Here is a 13,629-nt window from a genome sequence, read left to right on the forward strand (position 1 = left end):
CTTTTGTCATTCTCACAATTGCTATCTACTCAAAATCTACTTAGTGAAAGAGTTTCCTTACCATCATTTTCATGAATCGAAGAGAAACCTTATGACACTTAGATTTTTATGGTGTATGTGTTCCTATCCATGTGAATTTGTCATAACCATAATCACAAGACAAGGTTAGTGACAAATCCAAACTCATATAGACTGAACTTGTTCAATCTTAATTTCTTGCCACCTGGTAGCACAATGCCCACCATTGCTTCCGGGTTGTTATGCAAACAATTGAGAACTCATAGAACTCACAAGCATAATAAACTTTTAACTGGAATAGACACAGAAATAAGAATATGTCAACACGATAGGTTACAAACCTCAAGTCGTGGGATAGTGATTAACAAAACTCTTGATTAGTTTTTGAAACTATTTCAGAATCTTTTAGACTCCCACTGTCCTCTTGACATATAAGACTTCTCTTTGTCAAGAACCATTTCTTGACAATACAAATATTCAAAAGCTAGTGCGGATTCTTATCAAGTTCAACACTTCTCACTATTGGTCTTAGCTGGTCTTTGTTTTATCCAAAACATCACAACTTACCAATCTCAAATGTACAAGAATAGGAAACATCTTACTCTACATTTGACAAGTGTTATGAACCTTCTAAAGACTATGTCACTCAAGTTACAATCTTGGAGTATTACTCCAGGATTTGTTTTTGGAACGAAGTATGAATTATCTTTTGATTTAACCATTTCAACAATTCACGATTCCTCTCCTCAGGCAACAAACACACTAAGGTGTCCTTAGAGGATCAATTGTGATATGGTTCCATAATCACTAAGATAATCATAAAAAAATACACAAGTACTCTCCCATCTCTTTCAGATTGGAGAAACTTTTATCTTTCTGCCTTATTTGATTCTTCTTATTCATTCTGCCATACATTGAAACTTTTCCAATGTTTCAGAATTACACTTAAACTCGTAAGCATAACCATATTTACTAAACCTTAGTAAATCATAACGAATAATCTTATCTACCTTTGTGGTGGACCTAACTGGTGCACAACTTAATGTACCCGATCCTTTAGTCCTTCGCTTGACTCACATGTGAATGTGAACAAGGAATTAGTCTTAATTTACCAAAGATGAAAATTCTCATTCATCACACAATACAACTTGCATGATTCCAAGTTTCTATCCAATTGAAACTTGGGTGATGAGAATCTTTCCTTATTTGGTAAATTATGACACTACCACTAATGAAAGAATCAAATCCATTTACCCATATTGCTTATCAATGGAAACATATAAGCAACAACCTTTTTCACAAATGCCATTGTAAGGATACTTAAAATAAAATCAAAACCATTTTCTTTTATTTTTAAAACTTTGCGGAAAACTTATCCTTACAATCCATATGGAAAACTTCTTGTTATCTATTCCTAAGAAATATATCATAACTTTTAAGTAACAACTCAAAATTCTGATCACCGAACCATGCGATCGAAATCCATCTTCACGATCAGAATCAGCATATACTTCCTTTAAGTTTCTTCACTCTTCTTTGATTCTTAAAACATCAATATGTGACCCAGTCACATCATGCAATAAGAATCTCAGAATAGAAACTTAATAAAGTTAGATAATGGACTTTACCTAAAGCAGAGTCAAACATTTGACTTTACTATCCTTATGGACTTTTAGGTAAATTTGGCAACTTCGCAACCAATGCCCTTCCTTTGGGAACAGAAACATATGGACTCTTTGGAAACGGTACACAGACTTAGCCTTTCTCTTTACCATTTGGTCAACCGAGTTGACTATGGCCAATCCCTTTCAATTGGGAAGAAAAAGTTTTTCTGGACCTCCAATGTTACCATTGTCAATGTCCATGGAAGTTTGGGAAGTTGATCTTCCAATTAAATTTTGCTTTACCAATGCTCCAAATCATTGCTGATTCAGTATCATCAAGCAAATAGGTAAGATCATTAAGGGTCATGTCGTGATCTGTCATCAGGGAGTGACTGAAGAACCAAGTCAATAGCCAGCTACCTCGATACTTCGACACCCGGCTCTCCCGGCTTGTCAATATGGGACTTAATCTCCAAGACCTAAGCACATATAGACTTTGTTTGCCAATAGGGATTGAGTGACTTAGAACTTATCAGGTCTTGAAACTTGTGGGATAAGGAGATTTATTGGAGGAGGTGGAGGAAGTGAAGTATGATTTCCAGTCCCACTAATGCACAACAAAGGGATTGATCTTTCACCTTGGTTGCCATTTGGGATATCATCTTCATTAGGAAGCTTGTTCCTAAAGATTTGGGAAGCCCATAGCTGTCTAAACTAGACATCTATAATGGGAGAAATTCAAGTTAGTTGATTTAAAGTCCTTAATATAACACCCAATATGAAATATTAAGGCTAGGACCCAACAACCTATTTATAACTGGAAGAGGGATGCCGTAATCCAAATTATAAAATAGTTGAAGGTAGGTAAATGACGATTTACCAATCTCCACCATAAAAACGAAATATAATTAAGTTTTTAATTGGATTTGAAACTCCTAGATCTTTTGAGATACATTGAACTTTCAATGGCATGTTTGAATCTCGATTGTGCCCTCTCAAGTTTGTGACTGGGATGCTGAGGATCACAAACAAGGTGTGAATAACCATACAAATTGACTTGGGACCCTCAACAATATTACCTAATCGATGTGCCGGTTAACCACACACGCTCCACCGATCTATAATAAAGTCAAGTTACCCTTTGCCACACTTACTAGTCCATCTTAGTGTGCCGGTTAACCACACACGCTCCACTAACGACTTGGTAAGGTACAAAGTGTAATTTTATGGGCTAGCACCAATTTCACATTTTCCTAAAGTAACTAAGATTGGGAATTTATAATGTATAGTTACTTTATAATTCATTATACTTTTAATGAGTATTTAAAGTCGTATCCTACCCGTTCGGCTAACGACCCTCCACCGATCAAGGAAGCGGTGGGTGAGAGTGGACACCCATTAAGTCACCATTTTATAGGCAACAACCTTATACCCCCCCTTATAGACCGGCTTCGTGAATGAGGCCTACTAACGGTAAGAATGACATATTCTTATACATATCTATATAATAAAATTATAATAATAGTATAAGTGTTGATTTTTAAACTTTTTAAAAATCTAAGGTTCAATTTGGAATTAAAGTATTAAAGTGTAAGACTTTTCAAATTCCAAAACTTGAGGGCAAGATTTGAAACTATTCCAAGTCTCTTCAATTTGTAACTTATGAGTTTTTAATGGTTCATAAAATGAAGACTCTTCATTTTATGAAACCTCTTTAGTTCTTTAATCACAATTTAAAGAAGTGACTTTTGGTTATCCATAACTTGAGGACAAGTTATGGACACCATCATTGCCATTAAGATCATGAATTAAACACACATGGAGGTTACACATAATTCCTATGATCTTCTAAAACTCATAAGAACACAAATTCATGTCAAGCAATTTCAAGAAATCATATAAACATATACAATACTTGAAAATTGATAAAAGTCATGTAAAATGGGTTAACATAATCATTATCCTTTTGAAAAACAGATTTTACAAGTCCAAAACAGATTGGGATAATGATTTTAATCCATTTCCAGCAACAAAACTCGAAAAAAAAACTGCCCAGCACGCTCCTACTCGTCGAGTGCATGATTCTACTCGTCGAGTAGGATGAATTTGTTCATGGACTCGGCGAGTCCTCCCCATGAACTCGGCGAGTCCAATCGTCAGAGTGCAGAATTTTCGATTTTTTAAGCAGTTTTGCATCAAGTATACAAAAAACAATCCTAGGCTCTGATACCACTGATGGGTTTTGAGCATTCTAACACTTCCTAAGTGTACATGCAACCCTAATAACCTTGAATCTATGTTTTCTCTTTATACATGCAAATTTCGTTTTCAAGGTTATTTGCTAACTAGCATGGCATGGGGATTACATAAAGCATAATACTAGTAGAAATACATACCTTGTTGTTGTTTGGATTCCTTCAAGACTTTGTGAGCCTAGCACCCCAAATGTTGTGCCTCAAATGCTTCACACAACACCACAAAACTTGGAATAACTTGAGAGAATAATTCTTACACTTGAAAATCGGTTATGCCCTCTCTAGAAACACTCTAGTGCCCATTTTGCATGCTATAGGGTTTCTTTTATAGTGTGTCATAATTAGGAGTTACAAATGTAAACCCTAATTGTCATGACTCTTCATTCCTCATGACCCATGGGTTTGTAACTCCCATGGACTATCCATGGAGCTCCATATGGTTATAACCAAACCCATAAACCATGGATCATTAATCCACCATAAAAGAATTGATGATTGTCATAATCAAGCCTATATATTTAATTAGTCTCACTTTGATCACCAAATTAATACTAGATTAATACTTGATCAATACTAATTAAATAATACTATTATTAATATATTAGAACTTATAATATATTAATAATCACAAGTGTACTTTCTCTCATTTTGTCTATCCAAGTATTGCAATGCCATGCAACCCAAATGGACCATGCCGGGTCGGGTCAAGTACATACCAAATAAAGTTATGGACTTAGACACTATATCCAACACGTACTACTGAAGACACCGGAGCAGTGCGCACCCTAAGTAAGAATCCATTGGGTACTAAGGAACAAGTAGGGTTGAGTTATCGAGTGCGAGTATACTCGAGCGAGTCTCTGATATCTTGTGTTGTATTTCAGAGAGACATCATGGTTGGGACACGCCACAGGCCAGGGACTAGCGAGGGGAGTGTGAGCGATGAGGAGCTCCGCCAGATGATTCATGATGAGGTGGCTGCTGCCATCCGCGCTGAGATTCCAGAGATGTTCAGGTCTATCAAGACCACACTGATTGAGACTTTTGATGAGTGGTATGCTGCTCTTACTGATGTTGCTGTTGTTGCAGCCACTGCAGCCGTTGCTGCTGCCCGGCCGCAAGGGGGTGACGCGTTGCTGTACCGGGAGTTCAGCAACACGAAGCCACCAGAGTTTGATGGGACTCAGGATCCGATATCCGCGATGAGGTGGATCTCTGACATTGAGGAGTGCTTCTATGCATGTTCATGTCCGGAGCATCTGAGGGTACGGTTCGCTTTGAACCAGCTTCGCTTGGGGGCGAAGGACTGGTGGAAGTTTGTGACAGCACACTTCACTTCTGCAGAGCACGCTGCGGTGACCTGGGAGAGGTTCACCACTATGTTTCGAGATGAGTACGTTCCCCCGGTGGAGAGGGAACGTTTGGCCCAGGAGTTTCTGACCCTCAAGCAGGGTACTGAGTCTGTTACAGTGATCACCAGGATGTTTCATTAGAGGGCGATGTTCTGCCCTGAGCACGTGTCTACCGAGCAGGCACGCATGAGCAGATATTTGAGTATTTTGAGGAGAGACATCCGCGAGTTCGTGGCGAACTCGACATACCGGACATTTGCCGAGCTTCAGGCAAATGCCCGGAAGAGGGAGATTGAGCTAGAGACTCAGGCCAGGGAGGAGGCGGAGTCTCAGGGGAGGGATTGGCGACCGGCACAGTCCCAGCCGGCTGCCAAGCGGGCTAAGCCCGCCGATTCGAGATCAGGGAACCAGAAGGGTCGCACTTGTGGCAAGTGCGGCAAGAGTCATGAGGGGGTGTGCAGAGCAGGGTCTTGCTACAAGTGTGGCAAGGAGGGGCACATGGCCAAGGATTGCCCCAAGGGGTTTGCAGTTTGTTTTCACTGCAACCAGACCGGACACCGGAAGGCCGAGTGTCCGCAGTTACGAGGATCAGCTCAGGGAGCTTCTCAGGGATCTGTCCCTGCTGCTGTTCGAGCTACGGAGAGTCGACCGGTGAAGGCCGAGGTGCCGAAGGCTCGCGGGAGAGCCTTCCAGTTGACAGCGGAGGAGGTCCGCGCAGCACCCGATGTTGTGGCTGGTATGTATTCTTTCACCTGTTTATTTTGAGTTTATGGTGTTATGCTTATATTGTGATATGCCTAGGTACATTTCTTGTGTGTTCTGTACCTGCTTTGGTGTTATTTGACTCGGGTGCGAGTCGGTCCTTTGTGTCGTTAGCCTTTAGTCAGCACATCAGTATTCATCGAGAGGCGTTGAGTCGACCTTTGCGAGTTTCCATAGCTGACGAGAGAGCAGTGTATGCCACTGATGTGATACGAGGATGTGTATTCGAGATCTTCGGCGTTGAGTTTCCAATTGATTTGGTCCCGATTGCTATGGGAGATGTTTTTGTCATCGTGGGGATGGATTGGTTGAGCCGATTTGGGGCAGTCATAGACTGCGAGCGACAGTTGGTGTATATACGAGACCCTAGTGGGGGAGTTCTTACGGTGTACGGTGAGGGTACCCGTTCAGGGTCAGCGTTCTGTTCGGCTGCCAGAGCGAGACAGAGTTTACAACAGGGCTGCAGCGGGTTTATAGCCTATGTCATGGACACGCGAGAGGCCGCTGGGAGGCCGAGTTCGCTGGATGACGTTGCGATAGTGCGTGAATTCCCGAACGTTTTTCCCGAGGAGTTGTCGGGTGTGCCTCCCGAGAGGCAGGTAGAGTTTCGCATCGATTTGGTTTCGGGGGTAGCGCCTATCGCCAAGGCGCCTTATCGCCTTGTGCCACCAGAGATGCAGGAGTTATCCTCGCAGCTTCAGGAGCTGCTGGGAAAGGGGTTTATTCGACCGAGTAGCTCACCGTGGGGAGCACCGATCCTTTTTGTCAAGAAAAAGGATGGTTCACACCGGATGTGTATTGATTACCGGGAGCTGAACAAGTTGACGGTCAAGAACCGTTATCCATTACCGAGGATCGACGACTTGTTCGATCAGTTGCAGAGATCGTCTTGGTTCTCCAAGATTGATCTGAGGTCTGGATATCATCAGATGAGAGTGCGGGATGAGGATATCCAGAAGACGGCGTTCAGGACTCGTTATGGGCATTACGAGTTCGTGGTGATGCCTTTTGGGCTCACCAATGTACCGGCGGCGTTCATGGATCTCATGAACAGGGTGTGTAGGCCGATGTTGGATCGATCGGTGATCGTGTTCATCGATGACATACTGGTGTATTCGAGATCTAGAGAGCAGCACGAGGAGCATCTGAGAGAGATTCTCGGGGTATTGAGGATGGAGAGGCTTTATGCCAAATTCTCCAAGTGCGAGTTTTGGTTACGAGAGGTTCAGTTCTTGGGGCATCTCGTCAACCAGGATGGGATTTTGGTCGATCCGGCCAAGATTGAGGCGGTTATGAGTTGGGAGGTGTCGAGATCTCCCAACGAGATCAGGAGTTTTCTGGGATTGGCCGGCTACTACCGGAGATTTATCCGAGATTTCTCCAAGATTGTCGTGCCTCTCACCAGGTTGACCCGGAAGGGTGTTGCTTTTTCATGGGGTCCGGAGCAGCAGACCTCGTTTGAGACGCTTCGCCAGAGATTATGCGAAGCCCCGGTGTTAGCCCTTCCGAAAGGGATGGAGGATTTTGTGGTGTATTGTGACGCGTCGATATCAGGGTTAGGTGCAGTACTTATGCAGAGAGGGCATGTGATAGCGTACGTATCGAGGCAGCTGAAGCCTCATGAGACGAGGTATCCCACCCACGATCTGGAGTTGGGGGCAGTGGTGTTTGCCCTCAAGATATGGCGTCACTATTTGTATGGGGTTCGGTGTACCATATACACGGATCACAAGAGTTTGAAGTATCTGATGGATCAGCCCAATCTGAACATGCGTCAGAGGCGATGGTTGGATGTGGTAAAGGATTACGATTGCGAGATCCTGTACCACCCGGGCAAAGCTAATGTTGTAGCTGATGCCCTAAGTCGCAGGGCGGAAAGTGCCCCTATATGAGATGTTTGTTTGAGATTGACAGTGATGACTCCGGTGTTGGACACCATTTGAGAGGCCCAGGCAGAGGTCGTGATGCCGGAGAACCGCAAGAGGGAGCGGGTGATCGGGCAGGTGTTCGAGTTCGTGACAGATAGCCGAGGGATGATGACCTTTCAAGGTCGGATTTGGGTGCCGTATGCAGGTGGGGCACGTACCACTTTGATGGAGGAGGCGCACAGGTCGAGGTTTTCGATCCATCCTGGGGCCACTAAGATGTATTTGGACCTGAAGAGAGACTATTGGTGGCCCTGTATGAAGAGGGATGTTGCGTGGTTTGTGGAGAGGTGCTTGACCTGTCGCAGGGTTAAGGCCGGGCACCAGCATCCGCATGGCAAGTTACAGCCGCTCGAGGTTCCCCAGTGGAAGTGGGAACAAATTTCCATGGATTTCATCACCAAATTGCCGAGGACCGCGAGGGGTGTTGATGCAATTTGGGTGATCGTCGACCGGCTGACGAAGAGCGCGCATTTTCTTGCTATCAGTGAGAGCTCTTCTGCTGAGAGGCTGGCAGAGTTGTATGTGAGGGAGGTGGTATCGCGACATGGGGTGCCGATCTCGATTGTGTCAGATCGAGATGTACGTTTCACTTCCAGGTTCTGGAAGAAGTTTCACGAGGAGTTGGGCACAAGATTGCATTTCAGTACCGCCTACCACCCCCAGACGGATGGACAGAGTGAGCGGACGATTCAGACGCTCGAGGACATGCTTCGAGCATGTGTATTGGACTTCGGGGGAAGTTGGGACACGTACTTGCCATTGGCTGAGTTTTCCTACAACAACAGCCATCATGCGAGTATTGGGATGCCTCCCTTTGAGTTGTTGTATGGTAGGAGGTGTCGGACTCCCATTTGCTGGGGAGAGGTAGGGCAGCGTGTGATGGGGAGCACTGAGATAGTGCTGCAGACGACATAGCAGATACAGCAGGTTAGATAGAGATTACTGACGGCTCAGAGTCGTCAGAAGAGTTATGCGGATCGGCGACGATCTGAGCTGGAATTCCAGGTGGGGGACTTTGTACTCCTAAAGGTATCTCCTTGGAAAGGAGTCATCCGATTCAGGAAGAGGGGCAAGCTGGGGGCCCGGTACATCGGTCCATTCAGGGTGACCGCGAGAGTGGGCAAGGTAGCATATCGGTTAGAGCTACCTGCGGAGTTGAGTCAGATTCATGATACCTTCCACGTGTCCCAGTTGAGCAGGTGTATAGCCGACGAGTCGGCGGTGGTACCACTGGAGGATATTCAGGTGGATGCGAGCCTGAATTATGCGGAGAGGCCAATCGCAATCCGGGATCGGAAGATCAAGGTTCTGAGGAACAAGGAGGTGTCACTGGTGCAAGTCCAGTGGCAACATCGGAAGGGGTCCGAGCTGACCTGGGAGCCGGAGAAGGAAATGCGGGAGCAGCATCCGGAGTTGTTTGTCGAGCGGAACTTCGAGGGCGAAGTCTGATTCTAGAGGGGGAGAATTGTAACATCCGGATTCCCAGGTATCTTATTTTATGCATTTTTATTTTGAGTATTAGAGAGGAACTCGGCGAGTAGACGCTTAAACTCGCCGAGTAGGAACGACGTTTGCTGACTGTGATTAATGAATGGACTCGGTGAGTCCATGCGTGGACTCGGCGAGTCCGTGCTGTTAAGTGAAACCCTAACCCTCGGGGCTTGAGCCCTATTTAAAGGCCTTTATGGCCTCCATTTGCGGCCAATGCACCCCAGAGGAACCCTAGAGAGAGCAGTAAGAGAGTTGAGAGCAAAAGGAGGCTATTCCTTCACCTTTTTGTGTGGTTTGGCTTGAAGGAAGATAGGAGCACTCATCTAGAACGTGAAGGGGGCCGGATCTGAGCTAATCATCTTGTGGTATCATCTTTGGAGGTATAAACCTTTCCCATTTCGTGTTATATTGATGGATTTCTTGCTTTTAGGGTTTTTACCCTCATTATATGGAAGATCTAGGGAGTATGAGGTCCATTTTGGGATTATGACATCAGATCTGGACCCATAGAGGTCCAGAGAACCTTTCCCACTCTGCTTTATGCTGATTCATGGAGGATTAGAGACTAGGTTGCCATTTCTAGTGTTATTTCTCCATTTGAGGCTTGTTATGGGTTGCATGCACGTAAAGGTTGCACCTTTACGTGACTTTTGAGTGTTAAAAGGATGGATCTACTGTTTGGTGAAGCAGATCTGACCTCAAGAGATCTTTTGAGGGTTTTCATGGGAGGAACTCGCCGAGTCCATTAGGGGACTCGACGAGTTGAGTCGGGTTGCCCCGCGACTCACGACCTGTGACGACCCATGGAGCACCGGGTTGACCTGCGAGTCAAGGGAGGACCAGGGACGAAGAGTACAGGCATGTACTCGCCGAGTCACTATATTGCACTCGGCGAGTCCGGTCAATGTTGACCGTTGACTTTTGTTGACTTTTAGAGTTTAGTCAGTAGTTGGACTTATGAGGCATTAGAGGGGCAGATTGGTCTTTTGTCCTTCTTAGAGAACTTATAGAGAGGGGTTAACCTAGCCTTTAGAAGTTGTATTAATTGGAGAACTTATTTATGTGATTAGGCGAAGGCTAGCGCAGTAATTCAGAGTTCGAGATTTACCGAGTCACCCGAGGTGAGCCTTCTCACTATACTTTACCATGAGTGGTAATTAGAGTTATATGACAGAGTTATTATATGTTATTTATGTGATGTGTTGCACTGCATTATTTCTATGTGATTTATGCTGTGTGTATATCAGAGTTACAGAGTTAGGACCGGAAGGTCCACAGAGTTAGGACCAAAGGGTCCACAGAGTTAGGGCCAGTGGGTCCACAAAGTTATAGCCTCGAGTGGCTAATATGTGTTATATGTGGTATTTTGGGGAACTCACTAAGCATTTATGCTTACAGTGTTGTGTTATGTGTTTCAGGTACCAGTGAGGATCGCGGGAAGGCGCCGGCATGATCAGTACACACATGAGGAGCTTTATATATATATATATATATATATATATATATATATATATATATATATATATATATATATATATATATATATATATATATATATATATATATGATCTTGGGACATGTTTTATGGAGTGTTGTGTGATACATTGAGACTTTTATAATATGGTGAATGAAAGTATGTTTTAAAATGTGAAAAATTTGTTTGAAAAATTTGGGTGTTACAAGGGGCGTTCATTAATGTGAGTTTCAGGGTGACCCGAGGGTCAGATGATTCGGTTCATATGATTTCACTGGCTGATCTACCGAAACTGAATCCCCATGATTGGATTCTGCTGTACAACATTCTGTTTTCCAATCCACAGCAGTATGAGCCGATTATTGATCATATCAAGAGAATGCTAGCTTCCTACATTCACGAGGTTGCTAAGATGGATCAGGAGATTGCTCATGTTTTGAGAAAAAGGACAACAATCAAACCCCTTGGGACTCCGTCTGATGCTACAAATATGAAGATGGGTAAGATTGATTCAAAATATCGTGCTGTGATGTTCACTCGAAACGAAGGACAGAAGTTCGTGTTCGCACTTGATGACAAGCATCTGTTCTCTACAGCTTGCTTGGAGCATATTCTAGACATCATTCATAGGTGTAAACATAACGAAGCAGCAGATAAGAAGAATTTCACAGATATGCTTCGGTGGTACATAGATTTCCGTCATGCTCTTCTTGCCATCATACCGAAGATATTCAAGACTGTGAAGAAGGCCACTCTTGCTCAACCCATTTGATCTCTCGCCTCAATTGACGCAAAGGGGGAGATTGTTGGGTCTAGGGTGTTGCGTCTTTGGGCTCGTGTTATAGTCCATCATGTACTCACAGTTTGGGCCTGTCCAGCCGTGTTTTGTCTTTAGGGTTAGTATATATAGTGCATGCATGCATAGTTATTGTTACGCTTCTCATTGATTGTTTTGCTATTATTGCACTGTAACCCTAGCACACCTCTATAATCGAAGTTCTTCATCGAGCTCTTCTAAGGTGGAGCATATTTTAAACATTCGGCACTCGTTTGATTCATTCTTGTGTTCTTTTCTTACTTTATAGTTGTTTATCTGTTAAGAATCTGTCGATCTAATAGCGCAATATTCTCATCAGTTACTGTTTAGAGTGAGCTGGAATCATAAGTGGAAGAGCCATCAATGACTAAATTTGTAATCTACTTTATTTTTAATTATATAACTAGCTAAAAAATGTATTTTGTTAGTAAATTAAGTTAAAAGTGATAATTACGTAATTTCACAATTAACTCCATTCTCCATTATAAGTTTTCTTTCAACATTTCTTTGCTTTTCTAAATTCGATTATTTAATCCTAAATACAAATTATCAAAATCATGCTCACGTCTTCGCCTCCATGTATTTAGAATGATGCAGCAAAGATCTCTTATTTTGCAAAGATCTCTTATTTTGCAATGGCCAGTGTCGCTGCCGCCATACGAAATATTTTCAAACTTTTAAAAGGTTCGTTCATTTGATTAATTAGCCAATGACAATAATCAATTACAAATCATATGTGATTTGTGTGAATTGACATAATATTTTAGTAATTAATTGGAAGCAAGACTATAAGTGTATAAAGATTTACATGTAAATCACAAGTGAATAACATATGATTCACATGTACTTCACATATGAATCACATTTAATTTATATGTGATTCACTTATGATTTACATGTGAATCACATGTAATTCATATGTGATTCATTTGTAATTTACATGTGAATCACATGTAATTCTTTTGTAATTCATATATGAATTACATGTGATTCACATATGAATTACATGTGAATTACATGTGATTCACATGTAGATTACATGTGAATTATATATGATTCACATGTAAATCACAAGTGAATCATATATGAATTACATGTGATTCACATGTAAATTACAAATGAATTACATGCGATTCACAAGTAAATCACAAGTGAATAACATATGAATTAAATGTGATTCACATGTAAATTACAAATGAATTACATGTGATTCACATGTAAATCACAAGTGAATCACATATGAATTACATGTAAATCACAAGTGAATCATATATGAATAAAGTCTATATGGAAACATGCATTTTGTGTGAATGTTCTTCGTTATTTATTATTTTTTATTTTTTAAATTTTTTTGTGAATTTGACATTTGAATCTTAAAAGATACAATCACATGTAAATATCACATTATATAATCACATGTGAATCTTGCATGATATATACACATATGCATTTTTACGAGTGTTCTTGATAATCAAACTTTTTTAAATTTTCTTGTAGATTTGGAAGAATTTGTGGAAAATATTAAAGATGTGAAAAGTGATCAATTGAAGAAAAATATTGAAATCTTGAAGAAAAATATGGAAATCTTGACACGAAGACATGAAAATTCTTAGAAATTTTGTAGTATTTTTTGTTTTTTATATTTTATTTTGTATCAAACAAAATACTTGTACTATTATGTTTATAGATTAGTAAAATAAAAATGGTTTATATTTTTTTTTATAAATTACTTACGAATATTAGAGTATAAAAATTATGATATATGCACTTGAAAAAATATACATATATGCACCTAAAACGTCGATTTTTTTGGTTAAAAAAATTATAGTTTTTTTTTAAATGCTCCAGTTCTTTTTTTTTTTTTTAAGTTTACAGATTTTTAAAAATTTACTGTTTTTATATAAAATTGCAGATTTTTTAAAAAAAGT

Source organism: Lactuca virosa, chromosome 3 (assembly GCF_052849685.1).
Source record: "Lactuca virosa cultivar CGN04683 chromosome 3, Lactuca_virosa_CGN04683_v6, whole genome shotgun sequence".
NCBI classification, from domain to species: domain Eukaryota; kingdom Viridiplantae; phylum Streptophyta; class Magnoliopsida; order Asterales; family Asteraceae; genus Lactuca; species Lactuca virosa.